The sequence below is a fragment of the Pipra filicauda genome, unplaced genomic scaffold (assembly GCF_003945595.2).
Source record: "Pipra filicauda isolate LSUMZ 115617 unplaced genomic scaffold, ASM394559v2 scaffold441_size551697_pilon, whole genome shotgun sequence".
In the NCBI taxonomy this organism is placed as follows: domain Eukaryota; kingdom Metazoa; phylum Chordata; class Aves; order Passeriformes; family Pipridae; genus Pipra; species Pipra filicauda.
The window spans coordinates 363,423-381,327 of record NW_024104578.1 but is presented as its reverse complement, the minus strand read 5'-3'; the positions used below and the strand labels follow the sequence as shown (position 1 = coordinate 381,327).

Genomic DNA, 17,905 nt, shown 5'->3' with positions numbered 1-17,905 from the left:
CCATTGCACTAGAATAACCCCAGGACTGGGACAAAAACACCCATTGATAAATGCCCTCCCAGAGAGGCCACATACACAACAATAGCATATGTTCTGCATTTAACTGTGATTTTGCAAACATGCATTGGTAGTAAACACATCAGCTAAGCAATAACTGTAGATGGATGCACAGGCAATGCGGGAGTCTTTGTCAAAGAAAGAACATCTACTGAAAATTGTACCTACTAACCTAGTGCTTACTGGCAGCTAATTACCACAACTTCCAGGGGATGCTAGGACGTGTTAAATCAGTGATTTCTGTTTGTGTTTTTAATTGCCATTATTCAAATGCAATTTACATTAAATAGTATCTGTGTCTTTTTTGGTCAAATATGCAAACTGCACACAGTAAGAGGCAACAGGCACCAACACTGTAACTCAGATTTCACTCCAACACCTCTAGCAGTTAGACAACATACCATTGATACAATTACAGTAAGCAATGGCTCAACAAGATCTACTGTTGAGGTCAGAGCACCAAGCAGCTGAAAGGCTTGTACTAGTGTGACCCTTGCTTAAAAAATTTAATAAAGTATGCATGTGTATATATCTGTTTAGTTAACTGCACCTTTGAACAGAGAAATATCATGTTACATGATTAAAATGTTAAAGACAGCCTGAAAGGAATCCCCATGAAGGTCATGGGATCATGGGGTGATCTCTTATCCCAGACTGGAAGATCTCTAGGCTAATGCCCTACTCAAAGCAGGGTCGGCCATGAGATCAGCCCAGGGTGCTCAGTGCTTTGTACAGTTACATTCTGAAATTCCCCAAGGATGGAGATGACACAACTTCTCAGAGCAGCTTGCCCCACTGCCTGGCTGTCCTCATGGTGGTGCCATTTCTCATTACATTAATCTGGATGTCTCCTGTTTCAGATTATCCTTGTTTCTTGCCCTCCTGCCTTACATTTCTGTCATCTCTCTCAAGTTGCAAAAGTCAACCACCAGGACTCTGACATTAAGCCTTTATCAGTTTGTAGTCTCCCTATTTTTCCAATGAAAGTACAGATCTCTGTGTGGTAAATTTAGGCTTTCTGAACAGGTAGTGATTTTCTGTAGTCTCCTGACAAGTTGTTGAGGACCATCAGCTGGAAAACACTGTCAAGATACATTCCCAGCTAAAGGAGAGAATGAGTTGTCAAGTTTTGGCACAGAAGACTGGGAAGCAGAATGGCAGAGCACTGGTCTAATTGGAAAGATGATCCTTAGCAGCAGATAAGCTGGCAGTGGAGAAACCAATGAAGTGAATTTATTAAGCTGGAGAGGAAAAGGTATAATAGAGAGAACATAATCTCTACTCACTAATGAGAAAGAGCTGGCACCCAAACTGCTGTAAATCAGTTGAGCTCCAGTTCTTTCAGTGGAGATATACGCTTCTTACATCACCTTAGGATTAGGCTTGAAGTATCTTAAGCCCTAAGGAGCTATTCCTTGTCTCATTCTGTGTATCATCTTCCATGTGCGAGCACATTATACACCAGCAGGTGCTTGTTATGTCTATACAGTGCTGTACTGTGTGGTAATTTATTGTTCACTGACACGTCAGAAATTTTTTAATGATGTGCCTCTGCTGTTCTGAAATAGGGTGAACTCTGAATATTAAGTTTTATTTACATTTAACATTCATTTAGATCATGTAGCAAATCCAACATTCTCATAGCATGGCTCAAACTCTTTTTGACACATTTCTTCTGTTTGAACAAATAATCATTATTCATTTTTACTTATTTGGCACAAGTCAAAGGTGGAAAAGTCATTACAAGGACAAACAGTTCTGACAAGAAGTCTGTAGGATGCTAGAAGGATCAGGCAGTCTGCTTGTGACACTGTTCAGTGAGATCGAATGAAGGCTACATTAAACAGCTCTTATTTGTCCGTAGAATGGAAGGAAAATGTGGAGGCATCATGTTAAGTTTAAAATAAGAGCTATCCTAGGATGTGGCAGTGCATATTTACATTCTAAGTCTAGCTGAATTTGCAGTCTGATGCAATTCTGGTATCAGTCACTAAGTCAGAATTCATTCCATGATACCTGTCTAGATCTTTAATTACAACTCCTGTCTAGGCAGGTGCTTAAGTACACATTAAACTCTCACTTCAACAGGATCACTCACATGCTTCCAAGTTAAGACACATGCTTTACTGAGTCTTGCTTAATTATGGCAAAACTTGACTAATTTCTAAGTCAAACTAAGTAAAAATTCTCACAGATTAAAAGAAATTCAGACTGGCCCCTCAAACTAGGTGCAATATCCCATGCCAGGGTAGATAAGGCACAAGCATTAAACAGAAGCATGGCACAACATGATTCACATAGTACTGGTTTTTAATGAGGTTGTTAGGTAGATCCTTCACTGGTGTCTGACACAGCACCATTGAAGTTACCAACTGTGGAAAAAAAGGGCTGGCTACTCATGAAGAGTTTAGGGATATAGTTAGGTCATGTAGAAAGAAAACTAGAGGACAAAGGCACAACTTGAACTCAATCTAGCCACTTCTGCTAAGGATAACAAGAAATGCTTCTAAAAATACATCAACAGTAAAAGGAGGAGCAAGGAAAACCTCCATGCTTTGTTGGACATGGAGGGGAACACAGTCATCAAAGATGAGGAAAAGGCTGAGGTATTTAACACCTTCTTTGGCTCAGTTTTCAACAGTAACAGGCTGTCCTCAGGACAACTGGCCTCGGGAGCTGGTAGACAGAGACAGGAAGCTGAAAAGCCCCCCTGTAATCCAGGAGGGAACAGTCAGTGACCTGCTGAGCCACTTGGATCCTCACAAGTCTATGGAACCAGATGGATCCACTCCAGGGTGATGAGGGAGCTGGTGGAAGAGCTCGCCAAGCCACTCTCCATCATTTACCAACAGCCTTGGCTCACTGTGGAGGTCCCAGGTGATTGGAAGTTGGTGAATGTCACACTCACCCACAAAAAGGGCTGCAAGGAGGACCTGGGAAACTCCAGGCCCGTCAGCCTGACCTCAAGGTTGACAAGGTTATGGAGCAGATCATCCTCAGTGCAATCACACAGCACCTGCAGGATGGACAAGGGATCAGACCCAGCCAGCACGGGTATAGGAGGGGCAGGTCCTGTCTGCCTGTCTGACCAACCTGATCTCCTTTTATGATCAGGTGACCCACCTGGTGGATGAGGGGAAGGCTGTGGATGTGTCTACCTGGACGTCAGCAAAGCCTTTGACACCGTCTCCCACAGCACACTCCTGGAAAAGCTGCAGCCCATGGCTTGGACAGGGGCACCCTGTGCTGGGTCAGGAACTGGCTGGAGGGCCAGGCCCAGAGTGGTGGGGATGGAGCTGCATCCAGTTGGGATCTGATCACTAGTGGTGTCCCCAGGGATCAGTGTTGGGCCCAGTCTTGTTTAACATATTTATTGATGATCTGGATGAAGGGATTGAGTCCATCATCAGCAAATTTGCAGATGACACCAAGCTGGGGGGGAGTGTTGATCTACTGGAAGGCAGGAGGGCTCTGCAGAGGGAACTGGACAGGCTGGAGAGTTGGGCTGATTCCAACGGGATGAGGTTCAACAAGGTCAAGTACCGGGTCCTGCACTTTGGCCACAACAACCCCCGGCAGCCCCACGGGCTGGGGACAGAGTGGTTGGAGAGCAGCCAGGCAGGAAGGGAGCTGGGAATCTGGATTGACAGGAAGCTGAACACGAGCCAGCAGTGTGCCCAGGTGGCCAAGAAGGCCAATGGATCCTGGCCTGGATCAGGAACAGTGTGGCCAACAGGTCCAGGGAAGTGATTCTTCCCCTGGACTCAGCACTGGTGAGGCCACCCCTGGAGTGCTGTGTCCAGTTCTGGGCCCCTCACTTCAGGAAGGACATGGAGGGGCTGGAGCAGGTCCAGAGAAGAGCAACAAGGCTGGGGAAGGGACTTGAACACAAGTGCTGTGAGGAGAGGCTGAGGGAGCTGGGGCTGTTCAGCCTGGAGAAGAGGAGGCTCAGGGGAGACCTCCTCACTCTCTACAACTCCCTGACAGGAGGGGGGAGCCAGGGGGGGGTTGGGCTTTTTTCCCAGAAACCAGCAGTAGGACAAGAGGACATGGTGTTAAGCTCTGCCAGGGGAGGTTTAGGTTGGATATTAGGAAGAAATTCTTTCCAGAGAGGGTAATCAGCCACTGGAATGGGCTGCCCAGGGAAGTGGTGGATTCTCTGTCCCTGGAGGTGTTTAAGATGAGGCTGGATGTGATATCAGTGCCATGGTCTGTGTTGGATCAAGGGTTGGACTTGATGATCTTGGAGGTCTCTTCCAACCCACTTGATTCTATGATTCTATGAAAACAATGCAATTGTTCAGATTTACTGGCAGAACAGTAGGATGGCAAAGTGAGGTGTGCAGAGGCTTCACTACCCCAGCTCTTATCTCTGCCACCTCATGCCAATAAGGTACAATTGCAGTACAGTCTTCAGCACAATAAATCCTATTCACAGATTCTCTGCATAGCAAACGGCAAAGGAGAACTACATTTACTGTTGTGCTAGTGCTCCTGGTGTAACCTTTCCTCATTCATCCGTTCAACAACTAATCCATCTGCTGGACACCAAATGAGATCCAAGTTTCTTAGCGAAGTCTCAGTTAATACTCATGCAGTCAAGGTACGCAATTTAATTCTGTATGATCTGGCTAAACCAAACTGGATTTTTTTTCCATTGAGTTCAGCGGATTATCTCCATTCCAGATTTCAGGTTTCCAGTTCCTCTTGTTGAGATGCCTTGGTCTATTAAATAAAAAATACACCTTTGTTTATGAATATAAAAGGTGGAAAGACAGTAATTCCATTGCACCAAGTTGTTTCTGCTCAAACTTCCCAAGCAAGCACGGTCCAGGTTCAGAAAAACTTTAGTTCTATTAAAAACTGAAGCTGTATTTTTTTTTAAATCTAGATCAAAACCATTTAGCTTTAATTCTGATTCACTTTAGATTTAGCTATAACTAGTCATAACATTACAATATTCAGGAGCATTAGAGTACTGGCTTTATCTGAAGTATTCCAGTTCTACTGTGATTAGGTTTGGTATGTGAAATGTTGGGGGGGGTTTTTTTTAGGAAAATAGTACTGAAAAGAAATAAAAATGCTTAGAGAAAATATTTAGAGAAAAGTATTAGAATGTTGCTGTAAGTGACAAACCTGTGCCACATCTTATAAACTCTGTCACTCCAACACTAAAAAATACAACAGTTACAGGGCCTTGAGATATATGCGAAACTTAGCTGGTGAGAAATGCAAAAAATATATCTGTTTATACAAAGAATAAAAAAGGAAAAGCAAAGTTCATGCTAAAGCTATATGAAGTGATAACAGATACATAGATAATATACTTTAGCCACCCTGCTCTTTTCTCAGCTGTCATAAACAGTGGTCGCTACTGACTGCAAGGAGTACAAAGGAAGGAACGGAAAAATGTGCCTCTAAAGTGCAGCTGGAGGTTGGTGCTTACATTCATGAAACATTTATGACAACAAGGGCTCAAAATCTCCCCAAAGACCATACACCGACAAATCAGCAGAGAGTTGCACGTATTTCAGATTAAAAGCTGTAACCAACAGGAGTTAGGCTGTGAAGAGGAAGGCAAGCTCCTGTTAACTCTCCTCTGTATGGACCTCTGCATGCATTTTCATTACTGACCATTAAAAAGAGGAATTGCCCAAGAGAGGTAGTGAAGACTCCTGAGTCACTCAAGAAACAACACCATTTCAACTTTTCTTCTCCTTAGTCCTCCTGCTGTTATGTGGTGTTCATGTTCCTTCCCTCAGCCTAAATGAACACAGAATCTCCATAGTTTTCACACCAAACAGAAAACTAAATTGCATGGAATAGTTATTTTTAGGAAAGTGTAAATACACACATGGTTAAACACAAATAAGAAAAAGGAATGACCCTTATCTCCAACAAAGGGTGAAACAAATAGCCCATTTTTCTCCTCTTTTCCACTCCCAATGGATGATTTGTTGCAGAACGAATACACAGTCTGCTTTGCAGATTCTGATCAGGCAGAAGCAGTCTTTAGGTATAGGAGAAAACACAGAGCAACAGAGTTCAGTGTTCTATCTACATGAACTCTGACTTAGAGACAGTATTAGGGCTCATATAAATTTTGAACACGTCTGAATTGCACCACAAAGGAGCCTGATATGGAAGAGGAGATTCTGCATAGAAGTGAACTTTGTTTCTGAAGATGTAGCTCTGTGGGCCTGATAACTCAGAAACTGCAGCCATGCAACCTTGGCAAACCTTTGTTCATCTGCTGCCTATCTGGCTTGTGAGGTGGTTGTGCCTTTGACTACTTTTCAGGCCTACAAAGCTTTCACACAATTTATTATCCTTAAAAGATATCATGGTTTCAGGCATCAAAAGATGCTTATTTTGGTCCTCCTGTTGCCAACTGGTTTATCAAGACTCACCAAAACTTCAAGCTTTTCATATTGTTTTCCTGACATGTGGTATCCAAGGAAGCAGAGGATTTATAGCTTCAGATGTTACTGGTTGGAGTAAAATATAGCAGTGTCAGTTGTTCTTTACTAAATCCTACTTTACTTCACTGATTTTGTGTCTGTGCATGCTATTCCCCATCTGACCTGCTTCATGACCTGCTTCCACTGCCTGTGAAGCAATTAGGTGAATGGAGCTTGCAGGCTGGCATGGTACAGTCCTCTTCACATTTGCAGTCACTGGCCTCAATAAATGTCTTCTCTCTAAACTGCTTTTGTTAAATAACTTGATAAACTAGCAAAGTCAAACAAAAAGCACATCTCCAACGTGGTACTCTACCTATTGATGAAGACATGAGATCTGACATCTGCAAAAAATACTCTCTCTGAAAGTAGATGAAAACTTAATTAAAACCTTCTGCAGGGAAGAATTTACTGCATGGTTGTTAATTCAAGGCTTATGGTATTCTTAAAATACTTTTTTTAATTGGGTTGTGAAGTACTAAGAAAACTTGTCATTGTACCTATGACCTAAAGACTCAATCTGCTTTTGTATTTTCCTGCACAATTAGGCAAAAGCTCCCAGGCCTAACTCAGAGCTGGTATTTTTCCTCTAGCCTGAAAGGATGGTTTGTTTCAAAATGGCACCAAGAAAAAAAGGCCATCAGCATTTCAAATCATCTCTTCGGCACAGGAATACACTACTGATTTCTTTCTCTCTGCCTGAGCCACATGAGCTACCTGTCCCTTTCTGCCACACCTAATTCTTACCATGCAACTTTCTGTGTTGGGCTCTGGAGCAGAGCTCGCTAGGTACCAGCTCCAGAACGGGGCTTGGCTCTAAATGAACACAAGAGAGCTCACTGGAGAGACAGGGGCTGGGGTAGTACATGGGAGACTTTCTTTGCTTGACTGCAGGTCACAGCAGCAAGTTCCAAACGTGACCTGCAGAGGGGGAATGGAAAAAAGGGAAGGGACAGGGTTAACTGCACATACCATCAGGAAAAACCTGCAGAAGGGCTAGGCAGCTATTGGGAGTCAAGGGGATGACTTTGAGGAGTGAGCATCCACTAAATCTGAGCTTGAAGGCAACCTAAAGTTGTTTGAATGCAACCACAAGTGCAATTGCCAATACCAGTGGGGGAGGCTTGGTATCACTTCAGGACTTGCTGTCATGGATGACTTGGCCATCTGAGAGTTTAAAGGTGGCAGTATCCAGGTATTCAAGCTTGAAATGGAAATGCGTCTGCTCAAGAGCAGGAAACAGAGCCACATGTCTCAGGCTCAAGCAGCCCACCTGATCACATTCAGGTGCCCAGTTTTAACTTTAAACACACAAACAGTGCCACTTGCCTGAGAGAGCACCAACAATCCACTGAGCTGTTGTTGTGGTGGTCAATAAAAATACACTAACAGCCAAGTTCAGAGCAAAATGCATGTCTCTCTTTATTTTTACCGTGTGCCTTTTTATATCCCTTGTTAGTAGCAAGCAGCAACTTTTTTTAGGTAAGCAAGCAACAGTGTTTTAATTTGCTATTATTTATTGCTGATATATTTGGCAAGGCTCAAGGCTATATTGAGGTTCTCACAGGACTGAATCTAAGCACTCCACAGCTGTCTTTTCTTTCATTAGGGCTGTGTACATAGTTTTCTTATCTCGAGGATATACCCGCAAGTTTCCCAAGTCAATATCTTCTCCCAGAGAGCTGACAGACCTGCTGTTAACCCTCACACTGAGCAACAGCTGGAAAGCTGTACCACGGCAATGCTCATCTCCCTGAAGGGTGACAAGAGGAAAAAGTTAAGCATTTCTGTCTTTGGGAATTAAATTACAGTCTTGTTGTGTGTAAAGACCATCAGCACATTGGGGAAGCTGCAGCTCCTGGTGAAGGAGCTGCCCAGCAGGCTTCCAAATGACAGCTGTAGCTGCAAAGAGAGGAGCTCCAGCTTAGCAAGAGAACAGAATGTCTTCAGCCACTTTGGGAAGCTACAACATCTTGCTGTATCTACACATACAGGAGAAAAATCTCCAAGTGGTGTAAATCTGCATGGCATCCATAGCTACAAAAGATTAATGCAAGTTTATATAAAAGGAGGAGTAATCTCAGTTTTGACAGACACCCATAAAGGTCTCAGGGCAGTAATGATCAGGTTGTCCTATTTGTATGAGTACAACCGTAGTGGTACTTTGGCCAAGATGTTGCCCCTATGGCTGCTGCTAGGGCAACTACTAGTAACAGAAATAACTAATTCTCACAAAGCTTTACCACTCTGTTTGCACTATAAAACCTACACCATGTCTTACAGAGCAAGGAGTACTGGCAAATCTATTAATGCTTCAGCCACAAGATGATGTCTTGGTACAGTTATTTGGCTTTTACTTGATATAAGTTTTCTTCTGCTTTACATGAGATGGTAGCTGTAGCTTAGGTGGCCTCAATCAAGTTTTACGCTCCCTGAAAATCTGAATTAATTTTGAAAATGAAGAAAGATAAGCCAGCCTCTCTTTTACATGTTTATAATTTAGCACATGTTAATTATCTCTTCAAATACGGGTATGTTTATGTGACTTTCATACCTTTTTTTCCTTAATTCATACCCAGCTCAGATCTCTGATCTATTTAAGAGGTTTATCCCAGTGCAAGAAAGGTTCAGACACGAAATAGTAAATAGAGGGAGAAGGGAGAACAATAGAATTGGACCTTGAGAAGGGAATCATACAGTAACACAGAAGTCAAACTGTGGAACAGGTTTTGAGTTTTTTTGCTGGCACCAGTCTAGTAGTTTTTGTGATATCCTAGTCAAAGTCTCAGCATACCCAGTTCTACACCATAAAAAGCACTCAAAATGCAGAAATGCAGTGCCATGTACAGAAACTTCTGCTATTTCAGGTCCTTTTTCTTCCCAAACAGCAACAGTATTAGTAGACTGTTTTCTGTAATAAATAATCTGAAATAAAAAAATCCCTTCTGGAATTACCCAGCTCTGACTAGACTGAAGTGATCTGTTTTATCTCTGTCATCTGATATTACACATTGCAGCATGGCATGGCATAACACATCAAACAGTATTTAGAGTCATAGAACCACAGAGTCACAGAATGGTTTGGCTTGAGAGGGACCTTAAAGACCATCCAGTTCCAACCCCCTTGCCATGAGCAGGGACATCTTCCACTAGTCCAGGTTGCTCAGGTCCCTGTCCTATCTGGCCCTGAATGCTTCCAGGGATGTGGCATCCACAGCTTCTCTGGGCAACCTGTTTCAGTGTCTCACTACCCTCACAGTAAAGAATTTCTCCCTAATATCCAACTTAAACCCACAATCTTGCAGTTTAAATCCACTCAGATGCTCTCCGACCTGACCTTTTTCTACCGTGGGTGGTTCTTCATTCTCATAGTCCCTGTCTTTGCCTTCTGTGACTTGGGTGGCTTGGCTGGAGCACTTGCCACTGCAGACCAATGCAAAAAAGATGGAGTATTTCAGCCTCTTCCATGTCCTAGGTAACCAGCTCTCCCATTCTTTCTGGAGAAGGCCCACGTTTGCCCTAGTCTTCCTCCTATCACCAGCATACCTACAGAAGCTTTTCTTTTGTCCTTTGAGATCCCTGGCCAGATTTAATTCTATCAGGGCTTCAGATTTCCTAACCTGATGCTTGGCTGCTTGGACAATGTTTCTGTATTCTTCAGAGTTTCTCTGTCTTTGATTCCACTCTCTGTAGGTAAAAAAATGTCAAAAAATTAAATGAGATGTTCTTAAGTCATTTAACCCCCCCAACATTTTGTGTCTTTCTCCCAGTAGCATTGGTTGAACTGCAACCTAGCTGGCTTTGTTGAACGGAAACAAAATTGCCATCAGAAATTCCGCTAAGAAATTCCTATTCTGCTTTGTCTTCTACTTCTGCTAGTAATTATCAAACATGCAAACAGGTGACAAATAGCTTTGATACGGCCTGAAACTGGAACAAAAGCATTTTATGCCCTGTTCATCCAGGTGTGAAGGACAGCACAAGGTACACATGGAAGGGCTAGTGAGCAAGGCCTCCAGTGACCTAATGGTGCTTGGGAGGGACCAAGGGGCAGTACACTGTTATTGCAATGTGCCTCCACTAGAGCTGCTGTCAACTGAAATGGCACAGTGCTAGAAAACAGAAATTAGAAACATGCTGAGGTATTGGGGTTTGACCCTCTGTTTGCAAGTCTGATTTAACAGAATTCAATGTTTTTACCCTATCTGGTTAGGTTGCATTCATGTTGTTAAGGCGGGCAAAGGAAGTTATGTTGCTCTGATTCTTTCTGGGTCACTTCTTAGCTGGTACTAATACTTGTTAGCCTTGATACCTAAGGGCAAATTTGGGCCTAGTTCTCCAAGAAGTATTGTCAGTATCGTGGACTGCACTTATGAAAAGAAGTGAGTTCATTTTGTCATAGATAAAGCTTGCAATATTACAGAAGACAAAGTGTTTGTGCAGATGCCTTGACCTGGGATATTTTCTGTGCATCTTTCATTATCATCCTGTTTTCCAAAGAGAATTAGCAGTCAAGCCTGTAGAATTGATGTTCAGCTTTAATTGCTAGTACTTATCTTTTGCCTTATCATAACAAACATTCCCATATATTTTAGTGTTGAATTAGTTCAAGTTTTTCCTCATCTGTCGTTAATTCAAATCCTTTGTTACTATAGTCACTTTCTTTCTTTTTCTCTTTCATCACCTGTCACTTTCACACTCACTCTGTGTCAGTCTTTACTCTACCTCATAAATGCAGAAAAAAGACCCCAAACCAACCCCCTCCATAGCAGGGAAGAACACATTTTGGATGTGTTTGGATGTTCTATATATTCCCACCTTATCTTCCAATATCTGTTTCTATGGTGACTGTAATGAGTACACACACAAATCAAGCAACCTCGCTTTTTTAACATCAGTTTTTTCACTTTTCTGTTTTCTGGAGGCCATAAATTTTAATGTCTATGCATCCAAGAGACCCATAACAATGTCAGGTCACAGCACAGGATCAGGAGAGATGAAGAACTATCTCAGCTCTTTTACTTACTGCAGTCCTTGCTGTATCAGAAGCTGAGCCTCAGAGATTGAGAGCAGTGCTCTTTGGTATTCAGTATCTGACTAGGATTTGAGTATTCCTACACATCAAAATGTTTCAGACCCAAACTCTGACACTAATTTCCTCTGTTTTCTTGGGAAATCATCAAATCTGTCCATGCTTTTGTAAAGGGAAGTAACAATTCTTGCCTGTCCACTGCAGGATCTTTGAGATGGCAATCAGTTTTTATTACTAGTCTCTACAATGCCAAACTCAACAGAACACTTATCTAGATCTGCAGGAATTACTGTATTACAGACACTGGGAATAATTAGGAATAGGCAGTAATACTGTTTTGTGTCATGGGTCATCTCAAGTACAACTTTTGTTGTCACAATGAAGGATCATCTTGGGATTAGATGTCAAAAGCTGTAAGCATAGTTAGAAAATGGCTTCACCTAAATTCACAGTAAGGTATTTATTTTCTGAAAACATTAAGAACAAATAAAAGACCTGGGACATACTAGAGAGTGAGTTTATAGTTCATCCTATGCTCTGGCTGTGTAGGTATGAAAGAGACATACCTACACAAAATGGAAATTAAACCAGACAAGACTGGGGGTGTTGATTTACCATGTTAGTAGTTCTGCTGTGACCAGCTGTGTGAAACAACCTAGCAGCTGCTCAGCTACACTGACCAGGTAAGCATGTGAGCCTTAAACAGACACATAGTGTGGAGACTGGCTATGTAGAATGACTGTTGAGACAGAGAGGAAATTCCTCACTTAATCCCTCACAGCACTCATCACATCATTAACCAACATTTATCTACATCTTCTAGCAGCTGTCTTTCTTTTAAAAAAATTTCAAATTAAAAAAAAAAAAGCCAACAAACAAGCAGTCCAAAATACAACAGTGGATATTTCATGAAGAGTGGGGACACTTTCCATGTTGAGGATCTAGTTCTGCAAGCTCTACTCAGCTTGTTCATTATGTAGATTACATGAAGTCACAGTAGCAGATTGTGCAAGTGTTGGTCAAGTTAATAAACTGGCAGCAACCTCCTCCCATCAATTTTGCATCCTATGCAGCTAAATCTAACATACAGATCTCTGAAAGTCCAGCTAACTGGAAAGAGCAGATGCCTCATATTGAAGAAAACTAAGGCAGACTGAATAGGAAGCACTTTGAATAATTCACCATTCACCATTTTCTTCCTTAGGGAGTTATGTGGCCTGTATTATACAAGCACCATGCAGTTTGCCTCTTCCAGCAAAGCAGTGGCCTGCAACTGTGCCGAATTTATCTGTTTATCCATCAAATATCAAGAAACAAATTATTTGCCAGAATCGCACAGTAAAGCTGGTACTTAACTAACTGAATCCTTTCTCTTCCTAACTGTGACAAGGTGCTCCTTTGAGGTGCTCTCCCCTTTTGGAAGACTGACAGTTGTACAGGTTGTTTCCTTACTCAAAAGGCCATTCCCTCAGGACTAGCAAGAAGCCGCACCTATCCTGTCAGATCCAGGCTGAACTACACTGACCTGGCACTTGTGACTGCCGAGTCTGAATAGCATCAACTGTTATGCCTCAGAACAGAACAGATGCCCCTCAAAACAGTCACAGCTGGTTTCATACACAACAGGCCATCTGCTCATGCAACACAGATGGCTGAGAACAGAGCAGCTCTGGGCTTTGCTCTTTTCCCTGGCTCCAGGTCAAAATAAAATGAGGGGTTTGATCTTCATGTTGTAAGAGACGTGACCTCTCTCTGACTGAGGAAGGCTTCTGCAACATGTGTCACAGTCAGCACGAACAGGCAGAGCAGCTTCAGAACACTCCGGGGACTGTTCCAGCTACTGGGACACCCCTCCTCTAAGCACATGCACAGATACAGAAACAAAGAGCTTCTGGGGACCCTCATGTGCTCAGATGTAAGAAGAAAGAAATATTTTTATGATTACGCTTTACGAAATTGTGACACGCTCATACACCACAGCAGTATCTAAGAAGAGATTTAAAAAAAAAAAAAAAAGCAAGCTGCGTAAATAATGGAAAAAATATGGCTTGAAGAAGAGTACAGGCCTACAAATCTAGGACTTGCAGCCTCTAGATTCTCATACCTCTCCTCCAACTCATCTGGAATGCATTTAGCTGACTGTCGCAGTGGTTTATATTCTGAGGCTCCTATTCAGCAAAATAGAGTTTGAGAAAGATTGAAATCTGGTTTCAAGTACCTGGATAATCCATCTGAAGTAAAAAAGATAACTTATATATCTAAAATGAAGCATATGCTTAAATGTCCTGCTGAATAGGATTAAGGTAATCAAGAAATTTTCTACAGTTGAAAGATTTGCCACTGATGTACATTCATTGTGTTCCTGAAACACCCAGGAACACGTGAATTTTACTTCCAGCCTTACAGGAAGACAGAAACTACAGTGATGTAGAAAATGGATATGTCATAGAATCATAGAATGGCTTGGGTTGGAAGAGATTTGGTCACAGGAACTCCTGCGCAGCCCAAACTCACCCCAGAACCCTCTTTCAGTCACCTCTGGTGCTGCCTCAGGAACAGGGAGGGTAGACACACTGAAATCAGAATCATGTTTCTGATTCAGGCTGTAAATAGCAAGCAGCTCACAGATTATTGCTCATCTTTACATGAACCCTATTTGCTAAAAGAATTACTTCAGTCTGTTCTGTTGTCATTTCACTTACATGGGTAGAACAACATAACTTACCAAGAATTCATGTCTTCATCTTATGCTTTAAAAAAATGCATCCACAGACTGGAGTTGAGTAAACTTGAAATTCACTCCCTGACTTTGCTTTCCTAGTCCTCAGCATGAGGCAAGGTTATGAGCTGCAGATTGAGAGTTTGCCAGTACTTTCAAAAGAATATGCTCTCCTTTTCCATTCGGGCGAATCTGGCGACTGGATTGTTTATTCTCAGCACCCTTCATGTTCTGCACATCTTCACAAGTGTCCTCAGCGTACTCTCAGTGAATTTTAATTTTCCACAGATCACTGTCAGCTTCTGACCTCAGCTGTAGTGAACCAAACATTGTCAATTCAAAGCCAGACTGATAAGTAGGAAGTGTTCTGCAGAGCACACACACAGAGAACACCATTCTGCCTATGAACCTTTTTCTAGAGCTAGAGAAGCCCACTTGGAAAAGCCAAAAATTGCGTGTTCTACTGGCTTTTACTCAGTCAAGACCAGAAGCTCCTTGAGAAATGGGTGATAAAATCTTCAACCTAGTAGTCTAGAAGGTATCTGCTTCCTTTTGATACCGTACTTGAACACATGTATCTATACCACTCCTTAGGAGGTGATCATGGGTTCTGGAAATTGAGAATTTTCTTTGGAATACAGGCATTTTGAAGCTTTAAAATCACTTGCATCACTTCATGCTTTGACTGATCCTGACTCTCATTTCCTTGTCTGTTTCTGAGAAGCTGGTATAAATCCTTCCACTCTAAAGCCATCCTCACATTATCAGAGCAGAAGGTCACACAACTCACACAGTGAGACAGACTAGTAAGTAATCTCACTCTCTAATGGACATCAAAGATCTCATGACTCATTCTGTACTTATCACACACAGCATTCTTATTGGTGTTGCTTTATTCTTTCATGAAAAAAATTAATAGAATGTGAAACAGGCAAAGAAAGCAAAATCAAAACTACAAGTCAAAAAACAGTGACTAAGCCCAAAGCTGCTTAGTTTTTTTGCTATAGAGCTTGTCTGGATTTGCCCCACATAATCAAGGTCAGGGTTTAGACAAATGGGAGAGTGACTAGGAGAAGAACCAGTACATTGAGAAGGAAAAAAAAAAACATACCTGTGAATTCTAGCCCAACTTCTAAGTGACTGTGTGGTTGTTTCCTGTACACAGATGAAGTGCTACATTCAACTTACAGATGCACACGTTCTGTGAAATACTCTCCTGTGAAAATCTCTGATTGAATGGAATTGTCATTGTAACAAGTATCCAGTGAACAAGGAGAAGGATGAATGAAATCTCCAAATGCAAGTCCCTTTGCTTTGAGCCTTTAACTGCTCCTGTTTATGTTTGCTAAAACACAAGACCTTCTAAAACCGGGCTGTTATGCTGTACCTGCCAGCCAGCATTACATGTGTGAATCTTGTCAGATAAAGTTTGTCCAGTGCAAAAAGTTCCCTGTATAGATAAACTGCTGGCTTTCAGTGGCATTCCTCACTGTAGTCTAACAATATTTTATAGAGACTTCCCATAATCAGGAATTTTCTCTTTCTTAAAAATAAAACTGAAAGTAGGTCTGGGATGTTTATTTTTCACAAATAAGGTCTCAAAAAGTTTTCCTTTGCTGTCTCCTTGAGTTAACGTGTATTATTTTGAATAAAAAGTTCTTTGGGAAGTGAATGGAGGTTCTTAACATGGTACTATTGGGAAACATTATGGTCCTATGAGAAACGCAAGGACAAGACTATCAACTGAGTCTGCAATATAAGATGAAACTTGTTCTATCTCAGATCAGTGACCTAAACAAAAGCAGTGAGATGTAATGCCCCGATGCTTTTCAATTCTATTCTTCAAAGAAGAGACAGTCCCTATTGCTCCTTCTCTGCTGGACCAAGCTATATGTTTGCTATGGTAAGAGACAACAGTTGTTGTTTCTGTTGTGCTCTCACTGTCTTCATTCAGTTCTCTGGTCCTGAACATAGAGCTGACTTCTGCTCTGTGAGGGTGTTTCTTAAAGACTCTTTCTTCCAAAACTTCAGAGTACTTAATGTGCTTAATTGTTTGCTCCAGCTGAATATTTGATGAAATCTCAAAATGTTGAATGTGAAAAGAAGTTCACACTCATCTATAATATGGTGGGATGAGAGAAAAACATGAACACATACTGTGCACACAGTAACGTTTGACTGATTACTGACAAATTGGCTTGGCAGAAACCCACAGTCATGCACGTGGGAGGGAAGATGCTCAATTCAGGCAAGGACTCACACCACCCTAATTGGGGCTGGCAAACAATACTGGACAAACTGTGAGGCATTCAGTGGCAGACACATGTTTCCCCAATAAACTGGCAATGCCACTAAAAAAATACAAGTTGCTTAGTTCATTTGCACAGGGCCACCTTCTGAGAATGACCTTCTGCCCCGCCTGCTCTCCATTCGAGTCTACGGTTGGAAAGCCAAACCCTTTCTTTCCAAACACTGCTACCATTAAGTGGTGCAGAGAAATTGGCATTCAGAGCAGCCAAGAATCCATCAGATAGCTTGCACCTCTGAATTCTGCCAAAGAGAAACTATTTGAGGCAAAAGCATGTTGACTCAGTGGGCAACTGGACATAACTGGCACTAGCAGAAGCTTGCAAGTGCTCGTCAAAGTTGTTATGAGTTAGAGTTTTATGTCTACAGCCAAGAATGAGCATAAATTAAAGCTTGTAATAACTGGCATTTTCAGGTTGTTGAAGTGGTTACAGTGTGGTGCTATTACATGCAAATCCAGATGTTTGAGAGTCATAAGGTACAATGAGATTAGTTTTTTTTAAGGATACATCTCATGGATAATCCTACTAAATCCATAAAGACAATAGTTGGTACTCTCAAAGACTGTGGTAGAAACAGGTAGAAACAAATAGAAATAGACGGAAAAGAGAAACATGGACTCAGCCATCCCAGGGATGGACATGTTCCCTTTGGCCATTTGGAAGAAACGTTGCTCTCCTACTAACTATTCAACCAGTAAGTATCTCCATCAAGTAATTGGTCAGTCAGAGCCACATGTGGCTTTGGTAGAGCAACTGGAGGTGGATTATAACTGAAATGCCTGGATGGATACTCTAATCCACTCTGAACAACTAAGGTGTTAGTTGCTGCATTCTGTTCCTGGAATGGAATGACTAAAGCAAAACTTACAAAAGAGTCGTGAAGGCGCTGGGCAGAACACAGGAGGCCTTCAGCTGTGTTACACCACATCAATCTATGGAGAGATCTATGAACAAGAAGAGCGAAGCTGTCAGCCATGCCTCAAGGGAAAAAAAAAATAACTTTTTTTTTCTTTTTGTTGTTCTACTCCTGCTGTCTGAATTCACAAAACTGATCAACAGCTCTGGAGCAATTCTAATTTTCTGTTGTATGCTCATCTGATCTTGGCCACTCAAAGCTAACTGTTGCCCATATTCCATCCGTTGAATTCATGGGGCATAAGTAATTAATTTGCTATCTACCTTGCAGATGAGAAGCCAGAATTATACACTCAAAAGCCAGTCTGATTTTAGCTTTTAGTACTGCAATCCCAAGTCAAGGCAAATGTCTCTACTATATCCCTGTGAATGGTTTGCACTCCTTCCTTTGCAATGCAGTTCTTTATATCTT

The 17,905-nt window shown here is 41.9% G+C and overlaps 1 long non-coding RNA gene across 2 annotated transcripts in view; it reads right to left on the bottom strand.

Moving 5' to 3' along the window:
* The window catches only part of LOC113984416, a 43,083-nt gene extending 25,559 nt beyond the window's left edge, over positions 1–17,524 (bottom strand). For both annotated transcript variants that reach the window (XR_003539500.2, XR_005565219.1), the window contains exon 1: positions 17,447–17,524. This is a non-coding gene — a long non-coding RNA (uncharacterized LOC113984416). The remainder of the gene's footprint in view (positions 1–17,446) is intronic.
* Between the last annotated feature and the right edge of the window lie 381 nt (positions 17,525–17,905).